Source organism: Cupressus sempervirens, chromosome 9 (assembly GCF_028749045.1).
Source record: "Cupressus sempervirens isolate cs-2001-9-10 chromosome 9, ASM2874904v1, whole genome shotgun sequence".
Lineage (NCBI taxonomy): Eukaryota > Viridiplantae > Streptophyta > Pinopsida > Cupressales > Cupressaceae > Cupressus > Cupressus sempervirens.
Genome location: NC_143126.1, coordinates 266,925,636 through 266,937,965, shown reverse-complemented (window position 1 = coordinate 266,937,965; position 12,330 = coordinate 266,925,636). Strand labels below are relative to the sequence as shown.

The window sequence follows — 12,330 nt, the reverse complement described above, 5'->3', positions numbered from 1 at the left end:
CAGCCCCACCCTGTGACAAATTATAGTGGGTTACCAAGAAATAATATTTTAACTCTTGGGTAAAAGAGAAGTTAAGAACAAATAAACACAAGGTTAAAAGGCCCAAGGAAGATCCAATTTGGACACTTTTCTTTGATGGTTCCAGATGCAAATTAGGGGTTGGCACAAGTATAGAATTGGTTAACCCAAAAGGTAAGTCTTTTTATGCAACATATCAATTATAGTTTAGATGCACTAATAACACTGCAGAATACAAAGCATTGATTCGAGGATTTCTCTTTGCACTCAAAAAAGGGTTCACAGCTATCATAATCGAAGGAGATTCTCAGTTGGTTATTCAACAAGTAAAATCATTATACTCTTGCAACAACAAAAGGTTACTTTCTTATAGGAAAAGAGTATGGGATTTACTAGATGATTTTGAAGCTTTAAACATTAGGTCCATTCCAAGAAGGAAGAACATGGTGGTAGATGCTCTCACTATTTTAGCAAGTGCACTACAACTAGTCAAAAGAATCAAATTGAAAAGATTTTCAGTAGAGTTGGTTTTTGTCCCATCTATTCTAGACAATATTACAAAATTTCAAGTCTTTCAAGATGATCAACACATACTTGAATTTATCATGTGCAATGGTCACTTTAAAGGGCAAGAAAATCATGACAATTTGGATGAAAAGCCTAAGGATGATGAACTTGAAGATGAAAATGGGATCCTGAATTTAAAGACTAACACTATTCCCAAGGGGATGGTTGAGTTAGAATGCATTTTAACTATGATGAATTAGCACTTAATAAAAGAACAATCCAAGAAAAGGGGATCCAGGAGTGTAATGAATACAACTTAGGAACTGAAGAAGATCCAAGGGTGGTCTGAATAGGGAAAGCATGCAATACACAAGAAAGGGAAGAAATGATCAAGTTTCTTACTAAGTATAAAGATGTTATTGCTTGGAGCTACGAAGAATTAAAGACATATGACCTTGAGATTATAACTTGTGACATTTTGTTGAAACCAGATGCCAAGCCTTTTCAACAAAGACAAAGACCTATTAATCCTATTATCAAACCACTAATAATGAAAGAAGTTAAGAAGTTACTAGATGCCAAGATCATATTCCCCATCTTCCATTCTACATGGGTGGCTAATTTGGTTCCTGTGTGAAATAAGACTAGAGAGATATTCCTTTGTGTTTATTTTTTTAATTTGAACATGGCATCTCAAAAGGAAAATTATCCTTTATCCTCACTTGATGAGGTTCTACAAATTGTAAATGGTTCAAAAATGATGTCTTTCCTAGATGGATAGTAAGGACAACTAAATGGGGAACTTTTGCCTATAGGAGAATGCCTTTCGAACTAATTAATGTAGGGGCTACATTTTAGCAAACCATGAATGAAGCTTTTAAATAATTGGTAAATAAGTGTATAGTCATCTACATGTATGATTTAAACATATTTTCAAAAGATTGAAGCACTCACATTACTGATTTAAGGTAGGTATTCAATAGATGTCACAAGTATGGCATATCCTTCAATCCCAAGAAATGTTCATTTTGGGTTACTAAAGGAAAGCTCCTGGGTCATATCATTTCTTATGCTGGGATCTTTATCAATCTTGATAGAATTGAAGCTATTCTAAAGTTTTCACCTCCCCATAGTCGAAAAGAACTCAAGTTTTTCTTTGGGAAGATAAATTTTGTGCAAAAATTCATAAGCAGATTTGTAGAAATAGTTCATCCTCTTAATGATTTACTCAAAAGGAGGCTAAGATATAATGGATTTTGGAGATTAAGAAACCATTAAAAGATATTAAAGTGGCCATTTCTATGGCTCTGATCTTAGTGAGTCTTAACTACAAGTTTCCTTTTAAGATATATTCTATTGCTTTAGAACACTCTTGTGCTAGGATCTTGATGTAGAAAAAGGAAAAGGAAGATGAAAGACCAATCACTTTCATGAGTTTCCCTCTGAAGAATGCCTAGTTAAAATACTCAAACCTTGATAAGCAGTCTTTTACATTGATCAAAGTTGTGAATAAGTTTTGTCATTACATACTAAGAAGTAAAGTTTATGCAATTGTACCTGATCTGGTAGTAAAGGAACTTTTGATGCAAAATGAACTTAGTGAAAGGAGAGGTAAATGGATTGCCATAATTCAAGAATTTGATCTCAAAATTCAACCTATGAGATTAGTAAGAGGTCAAGGGTTGTCAAAAATGATAGCTGATAACCAGGAAAGAAATGAAAATGAATTCAAGTTTAACAGTGAAACAAATGAGGATGATCAGAATAAAAAGATTGTATCTCAAGTTGATATTGGTCGAGGTGTGGTGACAGATGTTTTGTATCAAGACATTGTTTATTATCTTCTACAAGACCAATGTCCCAATTGGATGAATAGTTCACAACATAGGGGACTTAAAATGAAGTGTTAGTCCTACATGCTACGTGACAACAAGTTATATAAAAGGAACTATGAAGGGATTTATTTGAAATGCTTAGGTTGTGAAGAAGCAAAGGAAGTCTTAGAACATTTTCATGACAAGTATGGTACAAGAAATGGTTCAGTAGAAGAAATGGCTCACATGATTTTAAGATCAAGTTATTTTTTGGCCCTCAATATTCAAAGACACTTTCGATCATGTGCGCTCTTACCATATCTATCAAACCAGTGCCAATAGAGAAAGGAACCCAACAATGCCATTACAACTATTGTATCAGGTGCACCCCTTCACAAAGTGGGGGCTAGATTTCATTGGTCTAGTTAATCCACCATCATCAACTAGAAATGCATGTATTCTCATACGGATTGCTGCACATGATGGACAGAAGCTGAAACATTCAGAAACTGCACTGCTAAGGTGGTAACAAACTTCTTGGAAGAACACATTATTACTAGATTCAGAATGCAATTCACCCTTATGTGTGATAACAGGTCTACTTTTGCATCAGCATTCCTAATCCAATGGGCATTTGAAAATCAAGTCATTATTAAGTTCTCTTCAAATTATTACACACAAAAAAATGGGGTAGTAGAATCTACAATCAAGAACTTGATCATAGTAATAAGATTATTTTTTAAGGAGAACCCTAGAGATTGGCATATGCAACTCAAATATTCCCTATGGACAGATCGAGTAAGAGTCAAAAATGCTTTAGGGACTTCTTCATATTTGCTTGTTTATGGACAAGAACTAGTATTTCCACTCAACCTTAGAATTCTCATTTTGAAGCTCATCAATGGATACATTGAAGATGCTGACAAAGTACAAATTAGATTGATGAATCTTTTAAAGATGGATGAGAAACTAATAGCTGCATTGGAGCACATGGATAAACATCAAGCTATCATGAAGAGATGGTTTGACAAGAGAGCCACGATAAAATCATTTAGCATTTTTTACCTTGTTCTACTATGGGATAAGGCAAAAGAAAAGTCAGGCAGTTATACCAAGTTTCAATTCTTATGGATGGGTCCTTATTAGATTGCAAAAATCCTCAGAGAAAATACTTTTAGGCTTAGTTCCTTACAAGGGGAATTTCTTCCCTTGCCCATAAATGGGCAATTTCTAAAAAATTATTTCAAAGCCTAAAAGAAAAAAAATTAGTTGCATTTTATTTCTGAATTTAGTTTAGATTTTTATTTTTGCAAGTGTGTTTATTTTCTGCAAGTGTGTTTGCTTTCAGTTGTGCATTTTCTTTTAGTCGTGTGTTTACTTTCAAAGTTGTGTCAGTCCCAGGGGGTAAGGTACACTTGAGATTTTATCTTGAGATATTTCACTAATCACCCTTTGGTTTCAATTTTAGGGAGAGCTATTTCTTTGTCAAAATATTTGGACAACTATGTGTTTTGTAAAAACTAAATGATGGATGTTGCTTGCAGAAATAGGGAGACTTTTAGTCCTAAGTTAAGGGTTCTAAACCAATGAGCTCTCAAAACTTTGCAAACTTAAGAATTGACCATCGTAGGTGTTGTCAAATTAAGGTCAAAGATAGCAAGGGATGATTCAAACTCTAGTTAGTTCAAACAAGAGGGGTCTTCTTGAAAGGTTGCTAGGATCATTGTTTGATGTGAGAGTTTCTAAAAGTTCTAAAAGAGGAACACAAGGGATGTTCACAAAATATCAAATCCAAGAAATAACACCGATGTCCTGGCTACACAGTCTAAGCATAGTCAAGATATAGAAGATGAAAAAAAGGGAAGAAAATAAAAGAAAAGAATAGTGTTAAGACTGAAGGATTTTAAAAGATCTGACACATCAAAAGATATGTTTTCAAAATAAAGTTTCTTGTATCCAAAACATTGCTTCATCAAAGAGCAACATTGGGAACTACATGGAAAAAAGGTGACATAAAGCTAAGAGCCCTCAAACTGATTCAAAACTTGCCAAAAAGCTTAAAAGAAGGTGACATAAAGCTAAGAGCCCTCAAATTGATTCTCTCATCTAGTCAAGTAGTGATTGATAAACAACCTTTGTGAAGATTCTAAATGAATGAGCCAGGATGAGTGGAAGATTGTTTTTGAGTTTGCTAAAAACTTTGATAGATTATATCTTGAGATGTCGAAGGGAATGAACACATGAATCACACACTGAGCTTGAAGGTTTTGAATTCTAGATGTTTTTATTGTAAAGTCATCTAAAATATGCTCAAGGTGTTTGAAATTCAGTTGGTGTTTGACACACATTGAAAGGATATTTGCTAATGAAGAAATGCCTTGGTCATTTCTTCCTTTTTTTGGGGCTATTTGTTGTGGGTCCACAACACACGCCCCATTCCCTAGAGGAATGGGGACCCCCTACTTTTTATGGAGCCCTAAACTTACAATTCAAGGATTTGAAGAAAGGTTAGAGAGTCAAAATTTAAAAATCATAAAATTTAGAATATATATATATATATATATAATATAAAATAATTTTTCACACCCGCGCACTTGGCGTGATGCACAAGAGGTACACCACCCATGCTGGTGCATGATGTTCACCTACACACCTGTGCAAGGGTGCACTGCACACCCCCCATGGGTGATGGGGGTTATATATACTTTGGGCCCATATCACTTCACCATTCCATGTTCTATTTTTGGGCTTCAAAATTGTTTTATGCTCTCCACACTTGGTTCTTTATTCGCCTCCATGCTAGCAAGGTGTGTAAAATGTGCAATGCAGGGTGCATTTATTTTGCACTGCACATGCTACATAGCATGTGCCTCCCTCACCTCCACCGCACACTTGCATATGCAGTACTGCATGCATTTCTTTTGTGTTGCACATGCTACATAGTGGATGCCTCCCTCACCTCCACCCCATGCTCGCGCATGCTACACTGAGCATGCCTCCTCCACTACGTCATGGCACACAATATGTGCCATGTGCATCACACCTCTCATGTCCCTTTCCTTGAAGCCTTCACTGCCATTTCTCTCCATGCATTTCTTCAAAACCCCCCACGCATAGGCATATTGTTATCATCATGTTGTTGGGTGTCATGTGCCTTGCGCGTTGTGCTTAGTTTGCCCCTGCATTGCATGACTAAGCACCACATGCCTTGCACTTAGTTGGCCCTAGTGTCACATGCCATGTGCCTTGTGACTTTTTTGCCCTTGTGCTACATGTGTAGTACCATGTGCCTTGCACTTAGTTGGCCCTAGCGTTGCACGCCATTTGCCTTGTGCCTTGTTTTCCCTTGCACCGCATAAACTTTAGATTAAAAAATTTAAAACCAAAATAATAATAATAAATTTTAAAATTTTTTAAAAATAATAATTAAAAAATTAAAAATGAAAAATAAAATAATATTAAGCATCTCATTTTTGTTTTTCATGTTTATTTTTTTGTTAATAAAATTGGAGTGCTTTTGAGTTATTTTAATTTTTAGGTTCTCACTATTTTGAGCTAATAAATGTTGTTCTTGTGTCATGTAGGTTAAATGGCATCCACATCTAGAGAGAAAATTGCACCAAAACCCATTGTATTCAAGTTCCAAGGCATGTCATTGAAGTCGAGATTACATGATGATCATGCAAAAATTAAAGACACCAACTTGGGACACAAATTTTGGAGAGTTCCTCAGAATCTACAACAAACCCATAGAAAGATTTGCACTAGTATCAACATTGATTTATTCTAGGTTGGTGAGTGTAGCTTCACATTCCATATCATAGCAATCAACAGAGTTGATTATGACATTGCCCTAGCACTTTGTCTTAGAGGAGAGAGTAGTTAGGCATGTGACTAGAGAAGTGGTCCTCAACCTTTGACCCAACAACATTGAGAGGGTCTTCCACCTCTCGAGGGTAGATCAATTCATCAGACTCTCCTATGAAGAGTAGAGAGGTGGTATAGAGAGCACCCTAAAGAAGCATTCAAAATCATCCAATCCTCCTATCTCATTGAGAAGGCTCCTTTGGGAAGGGTCATAGGGAAAGTGGACATGACTAGGGGATACATGAAGGAAGATATTTTTTATTCCATCATCCTTTTGAGTAGAGACATGGGTTTACTAGTAACTAGCCACCTTAGCACTTTCATGGTCAACTTGATCGAGACAATCAAGACAACAAGGATGCCACTAGACTAGACCACCACACTAAGTGAAAAATTGTGTGAATAAGTGGGGGTAATTAAAGACAAGATGAAGTTCTATATGACTTCTTACATGGTGTATTTTCTTGTAGCAAGGGAAAAAAACTACCCTAGTTTGTACAAAAGAAGTTATATGTAAGACCCTAATGCATGGCCCTATATTGTTAACCCTCAACTGGTAAGGAAGAAGCTCTCAGCACATAGCAAGGAATATAGAGTCATGACTGATACATTCATTTCATGGTCATTTGATTCATTGAATGTGATTATACAAAAAGGTTATTCAATGAGGCAAAAGCACAGATAATAGCTCTAGGGGCCTACTTCATCCAATTTAAGATAGTAACATATCTGCAGGTAGCTAGTGCCACTATCAACCCCAAGAAGCTCCCCAGTTATCCAAGTGAAAAATTGGTGTTATTGGAGATTGCATGGTAGATTGAATCTATGTATGAGAGGGTGAAGAGATAAAGGAGACCCTATTGGACATGACCCTTGGTCATTGAACCATATAAAGTCAAATGGAAGCAACATATTTTGTCTTTTGAGTGGGAATGGGAGAATTATCCCCTCGAAGAGTATAATTACCCTAGGTTGTATTTTGATAATATTGGGAGAGTGTAGTGTCTGGTTGGTAAGGAGTTCTACAATAAAGATGCTATTGAAGATCATTGGATGAATGCAACAAATGGCTACAATGTCCACATAAGGGATTATTGTAGGATAACTTTGTATCTAGTAGAGAAGGCTCTTAAGTTGAACATCTTAGAGGAAATAAGGAAATAGGATTCATGGCAGCTGTTGGACCCCTTGTTCAACTTAGATAAAATAGGAGAGAGGCCCATCATGAATGTATAAGTTGTGTTGGGACTAAAAATTGCTTGGTCAATTTTGAGAACCATTAAAAAAATCAAGCCTATAATTGCTTTGTGAAGCCTATGTACCCCACTATTGAGTTAGTGCAAAATTGGCATTCAATGTTTCTGACACCTTTTATTCAGTTCGCCTAAATGTTCCATGATGATAAATTATCATTCTGAGTTATATGACAAAGTCTTATTTTGAACCAATCCTAAATCTACTTTTTACCCCAAATTAATATGCAAAATCCAGTCAAGAACCTATTGCTTTATGCAAATTTTCCACATCTTTTGAAATCCTTTAGCCCCTTCTCAAATTCTTGCTTAGGGCATGCCTTTAAACCTTAGGCAATTATGAAATAATGTTTTGTTAAATCTATTTTAAGTTTAAAGGTAATCATGGTTTACGTGATTTTGAATCTAAAAGAGTTTCATTTTAAAGTTACCATGCAAGTCTCGATGATCATTGATCTTGTTCAGATTGATGGACCCTGCATTCTCGCATTTCTCATATGTGAGGCCGTTACAAAATGCGAGGAAGTGAGAAGAGGGCACGTAGCATAGTTTGATTACGTGGGTCTAGAATAATTAAAAGGCATTATCTCTACTCTTTGTGATAGGGAAATGTCTAACCAGGTGGTGCCTTCCAATTTTTCGGTGCAATGTGATGAGGTAAAGTAATATATGCAAGGTTGATTCACCATTGATCTTGGGTAGATGAACGGATGCCACTTGCCCACAAGATGAAGATGAGTGTGGTTTAAACAAAGCAGGCAAGCACCCTAAGTGACATCTGTCCCTTGTGAAGACACAAGGGATATTCATACGAATGAAGAGGACAACTTATGAACATTGTTGTTCTATGAGAGATCGACAGGTGAAGCATACCTGTATTTTTAAGATGTGCAACAGATAAACATTGCGGGAATGCCACCTCGCAACGCATCGCATAGTGGGACTAAGCATGGAAGATAAGTACCAAATGTGCCAAGTAAAAGGTGATGCTATCATGGGCGCAAAAGTTTTGAATGTCGTAGTCAAGTTTGTCAGCGTACATGAATGAAAAGGTGTTTTCTCATTGGTCAGGATCATTTTAGTGGGCCACCAAATATAGAAATCTTGAATCACTATTGATTTAAGCCAGCATCAAGAGCTAGCATTTGTCTGCATTAAGGAATCATAATATGTTTTTAATAATGTAGGTAAACAAGTTGTGGACACATATCACAATGGACCAAGTCATGCCATGTGTTTTGTGATAAAGGAATAGTGCAATGGTTATTGAAGAATTTTCCATCAGTCATTGATCTTCTTTAGATCAACGAAGGGTGTTGGCCCTCTTTATCAACATGCACGGAGATTAAGGAAAGTGGGAATGCATCATGAAGACACGTGTCCCTGGTGATATCAAGTCCTACCTAATGGATAAGGCACTGGCCATTTATAGGATCATTAAGTGTTTGCTGCATATTGAACATGCTATCTTTTCTCAATATAAATCAATCATTTTTCCCTTCATGTTGAAGTGGACATAAAATTTTAAACCCTCACTTAGTTTATGAATAATATAGGTTTGCACCTAGCTATTGTAGAATCTATGTTGTTTCATAAGCCACTAGGAGATATAAGGGGTTTTTATCTACTTCATATTAGATTCAGTGTATGCTTTGATAACTGGTACCATATAAGGAATCTATAGGTCTACCCGCCTAGGTTTTGCAGAGCCTGAAGAAGAAGAAGGGTCATGCCTTATAGTTGGCCTAGTGTCTGAATGGGCATATTGAAAATGGGAGTTAGCTGCCCCTAGATGTGTCTTGTTCTCATCAGGGTAATTGGAAAAGGGTAATTGTATCCAAGTCACCAACAAAATGGAAACTCTGTTGGGGAATGATAGTGAAGTAAATCACCATTAAAAGGACAAGAGTCTCTGGTGTATATTTTGAATATTTCAGTCCTACTCTCAATTGGGTTTGGCCCATCTGAGTCACCAACAAAATTGTGACTCTGCTAGGGAGTTGCATTCAAAAAGAACCAAAATCTCTGCCATGAAATAGATTGGATATAGCAATCTAGAGCAAGATGTGTTCCTTTTCCTTGCTGAAGTTTCATGTTCCCTAGTTAAGATTTTTTCATAATCAGCAGTATGTTGTAAAATTGGATGAAAATTGTATGCTATGACTATTATAGGTCTATCTTCAATCAATTCAGTTTGCAAGTGCTATTGAGAAACTTTCAGAGTCAAGAATTCATTTATAAAGTGTAAATTCTTTTCAAGATGTCAGTGATCTGCAAGTTTCTCCTACATTGAAGGTCTGGTTCAGATTTGTCAAATGACAAATTATGTTTTATTTCTCACAAAGTGTGAGTGGAAACTCTCAAATCTCTGTACTAGTTGTTCCTAGTTGATTTTATTGCAAAATTTTGAAGGACTTTCAGTTGTATGTGCAGATCTGAAATTGTTGATAGTTTCTTGGAAAGGAATTCTAAATTCTTGATAAGTTTTAAAGTGATGTTTGAAATCTGCTATTATAAAGAAATTGAAATGTAAAAGTGAATCACAACAGTGATTGCTATATTCCTCTTGTAAAGAGGTGGTGGCTCTACAAAGTTTTGACTAGTGGTGTTAAGGATTTTCAGTCTTGTAGTTGTGCCAAGTCAGTAGATCGAAGCTTAGCAATCAGCACTTGAGGTATTTTGATTTTCATGTTTCTTTTCATGGAATTCAAGTGTTTAAAGATGTTGCCTCTATTAAGTGATTTTTAGCACTAGAAAAAAGAGGTAGAATTTTTTTTTTATAATGGAGTCAGATCTCAGATCTGAGATTAGTTTGCCAAATTCTGAGAGTTCAAAAATTGTGAATAATAACATTGCTATGTTGAATATAATGGTCTACAAAAGGATTGTCAATCTTATAAGAATTCAAATAGGAAGTACTCAAGGTCTAAGTGTCGAACAATGTTATTTAAGGCTTAAGTCAGTAATAAGTAAGATGCCTTTTCATTGTAGACCTGAGGAATCTTCCCTGCCAAATGTTTTCCTTGATGTTCTAGTACCCGATTCAGTCAATTGGCCAGCACCTATAAGGTTACAAATAATTTTGCAAATCAAAAGATTTATTGAGGAGATGGAAAGTGGTGATTATAGATTTCATGACATGTGTTCTAATGATAATGAGTGTGCTGAAAGCCAAGGTAGCAATGAATATAATGAATCCATAGAGCAAGATAATCAGTCTTCCGAATGTGAAGAGGTGGATTCAAATGTTAATGAATCAAGTAATAGCAATCAGCATGAAAAAGATGGATATAAAAAGGAAAATAAATTTTTTATAGTAAATATGAAGTTGAAGAAAGTCATAACAATAGTAAGGGTAGTGATTGCTATGATAAGAATGAATTTTGCAACAATTCTAATTTTCCAAATTGTTACACTAAGGATCCTGTTGTTGTAAGTTCTTCATGTTATCTGGATGATAACCACAAGTGGGAGAAGATTTGCGAGGCAATCTTCTTGAGCTCTAATGAAATCTCAGAATTGTTGGCTCATGAGTTTGAAAAGAACATAAGTATTTCTAAGGATCTTCATATTTTCCATCATGATATTTCTTCATTCAATCAAATCAATTCCCCAAAGTATGACATGGAAAAAGAGGTAGAATTTGAACAATCTTTGTTAGATTTTGGAGGTGTATATAACCAAACCTCAAACATTTTTGCACATGACAATTTGCTGGATGTAGGGAATGTTAATGAAGGGAAGGTTAATACTATTTCAGATTCTTTTTATGCTGATCTTGCTGAACAAAGTTTTGATATTTCATGTGATGAAGTGGAAAATAGTGAGTGTTCTCAATCCAATTGTAGATTTTCTTTATATGCTAATAGGTCTTGTAAAGATGAATTCAAGGTGTATCCTGACTCTCAGTTTGATGAAGAAGATGATAGTGATCAACATAGTTTAGATTAGTACTTTCAGAATGAGTTTTCATGCTTGGTAACTAATCAGCTGGTTGGAGAATGTAAAGAGGCTTCAGTAAAGGATGAATATGATTTAAGTAATGATACAATTGCAAGTAGGCAACAATTGGATTCCAAATACTCTTTGCATCTAGAGACACAAGGTGAGTTGCAACTTTTTGGTGTTTGCAACTTGGTGAATGATGTAGATTATGAAGTTTTTGTGTTTCCGATCAGCATGCATGAATCATCATTGGATTTTGATTCTCAGTTTAGTTTGTGTAGTCATGAGCATGATGATGCTTTTTCTCATAGTGAACATGAAGATGAAATGGTCTTTGAATTTTATATGCACTACAAGAATGAAGGAAGTTGTTTTGTTTTTCCAAGTTATTTGTTTTAATATGCTGATCTAATTGGTGAAACAAATGGAAATGATAGTTCTAGTTTGCCTCAGGAGGATGTAAATGAAAATTAGGTGTATGACAGAGGTATGTAGTTTTGAAAGTTTGGTGGCTCGGGGCTATCATCATACATAGTAGTTTTAGTTGTTTCCTTGCTTTCAATAAAGTTGTTCAGGAGAATTTTGCCATTTTAGGTGTATGGTCTACTTCCTCTAGAGATCTGAATCCTTTCCATGCCCACAAGGGACATGCATCCCTAGATAGAGCCACTATTGGGACTAAAAATTGCTTGGTCAATTTTGAGAACCATTAAAAAAAATTAGGCCTATAATTGCTTTGTGAAGCCTATGTACCCCACTGTTGAGTTAGTGCAAAATTGGTGTTCAATGTTTTTGACACCTTTCATTTAGTTTTCCTAAACATTCCATGATGATAAATTATCATTCTGAGTTATCTGACAAAGTCTTATTTTGAACCAATCCTAAATCTGCTTTTTACCCTAAATTAATATGCAGAATCTAGTCAA

At 35.5% G+C, this 12,330-nt stretch overlaps 1 pseudogene; it reads left to right on the top strand.

The window, feature by feature from the left end:
* Window positions 1-12,330, top strand: part of LOC149538480 (uncharacterized) — a 156,667-nt pseudogene that overhangs the window by 97,703 nt on the left and 46,634 nt on the right.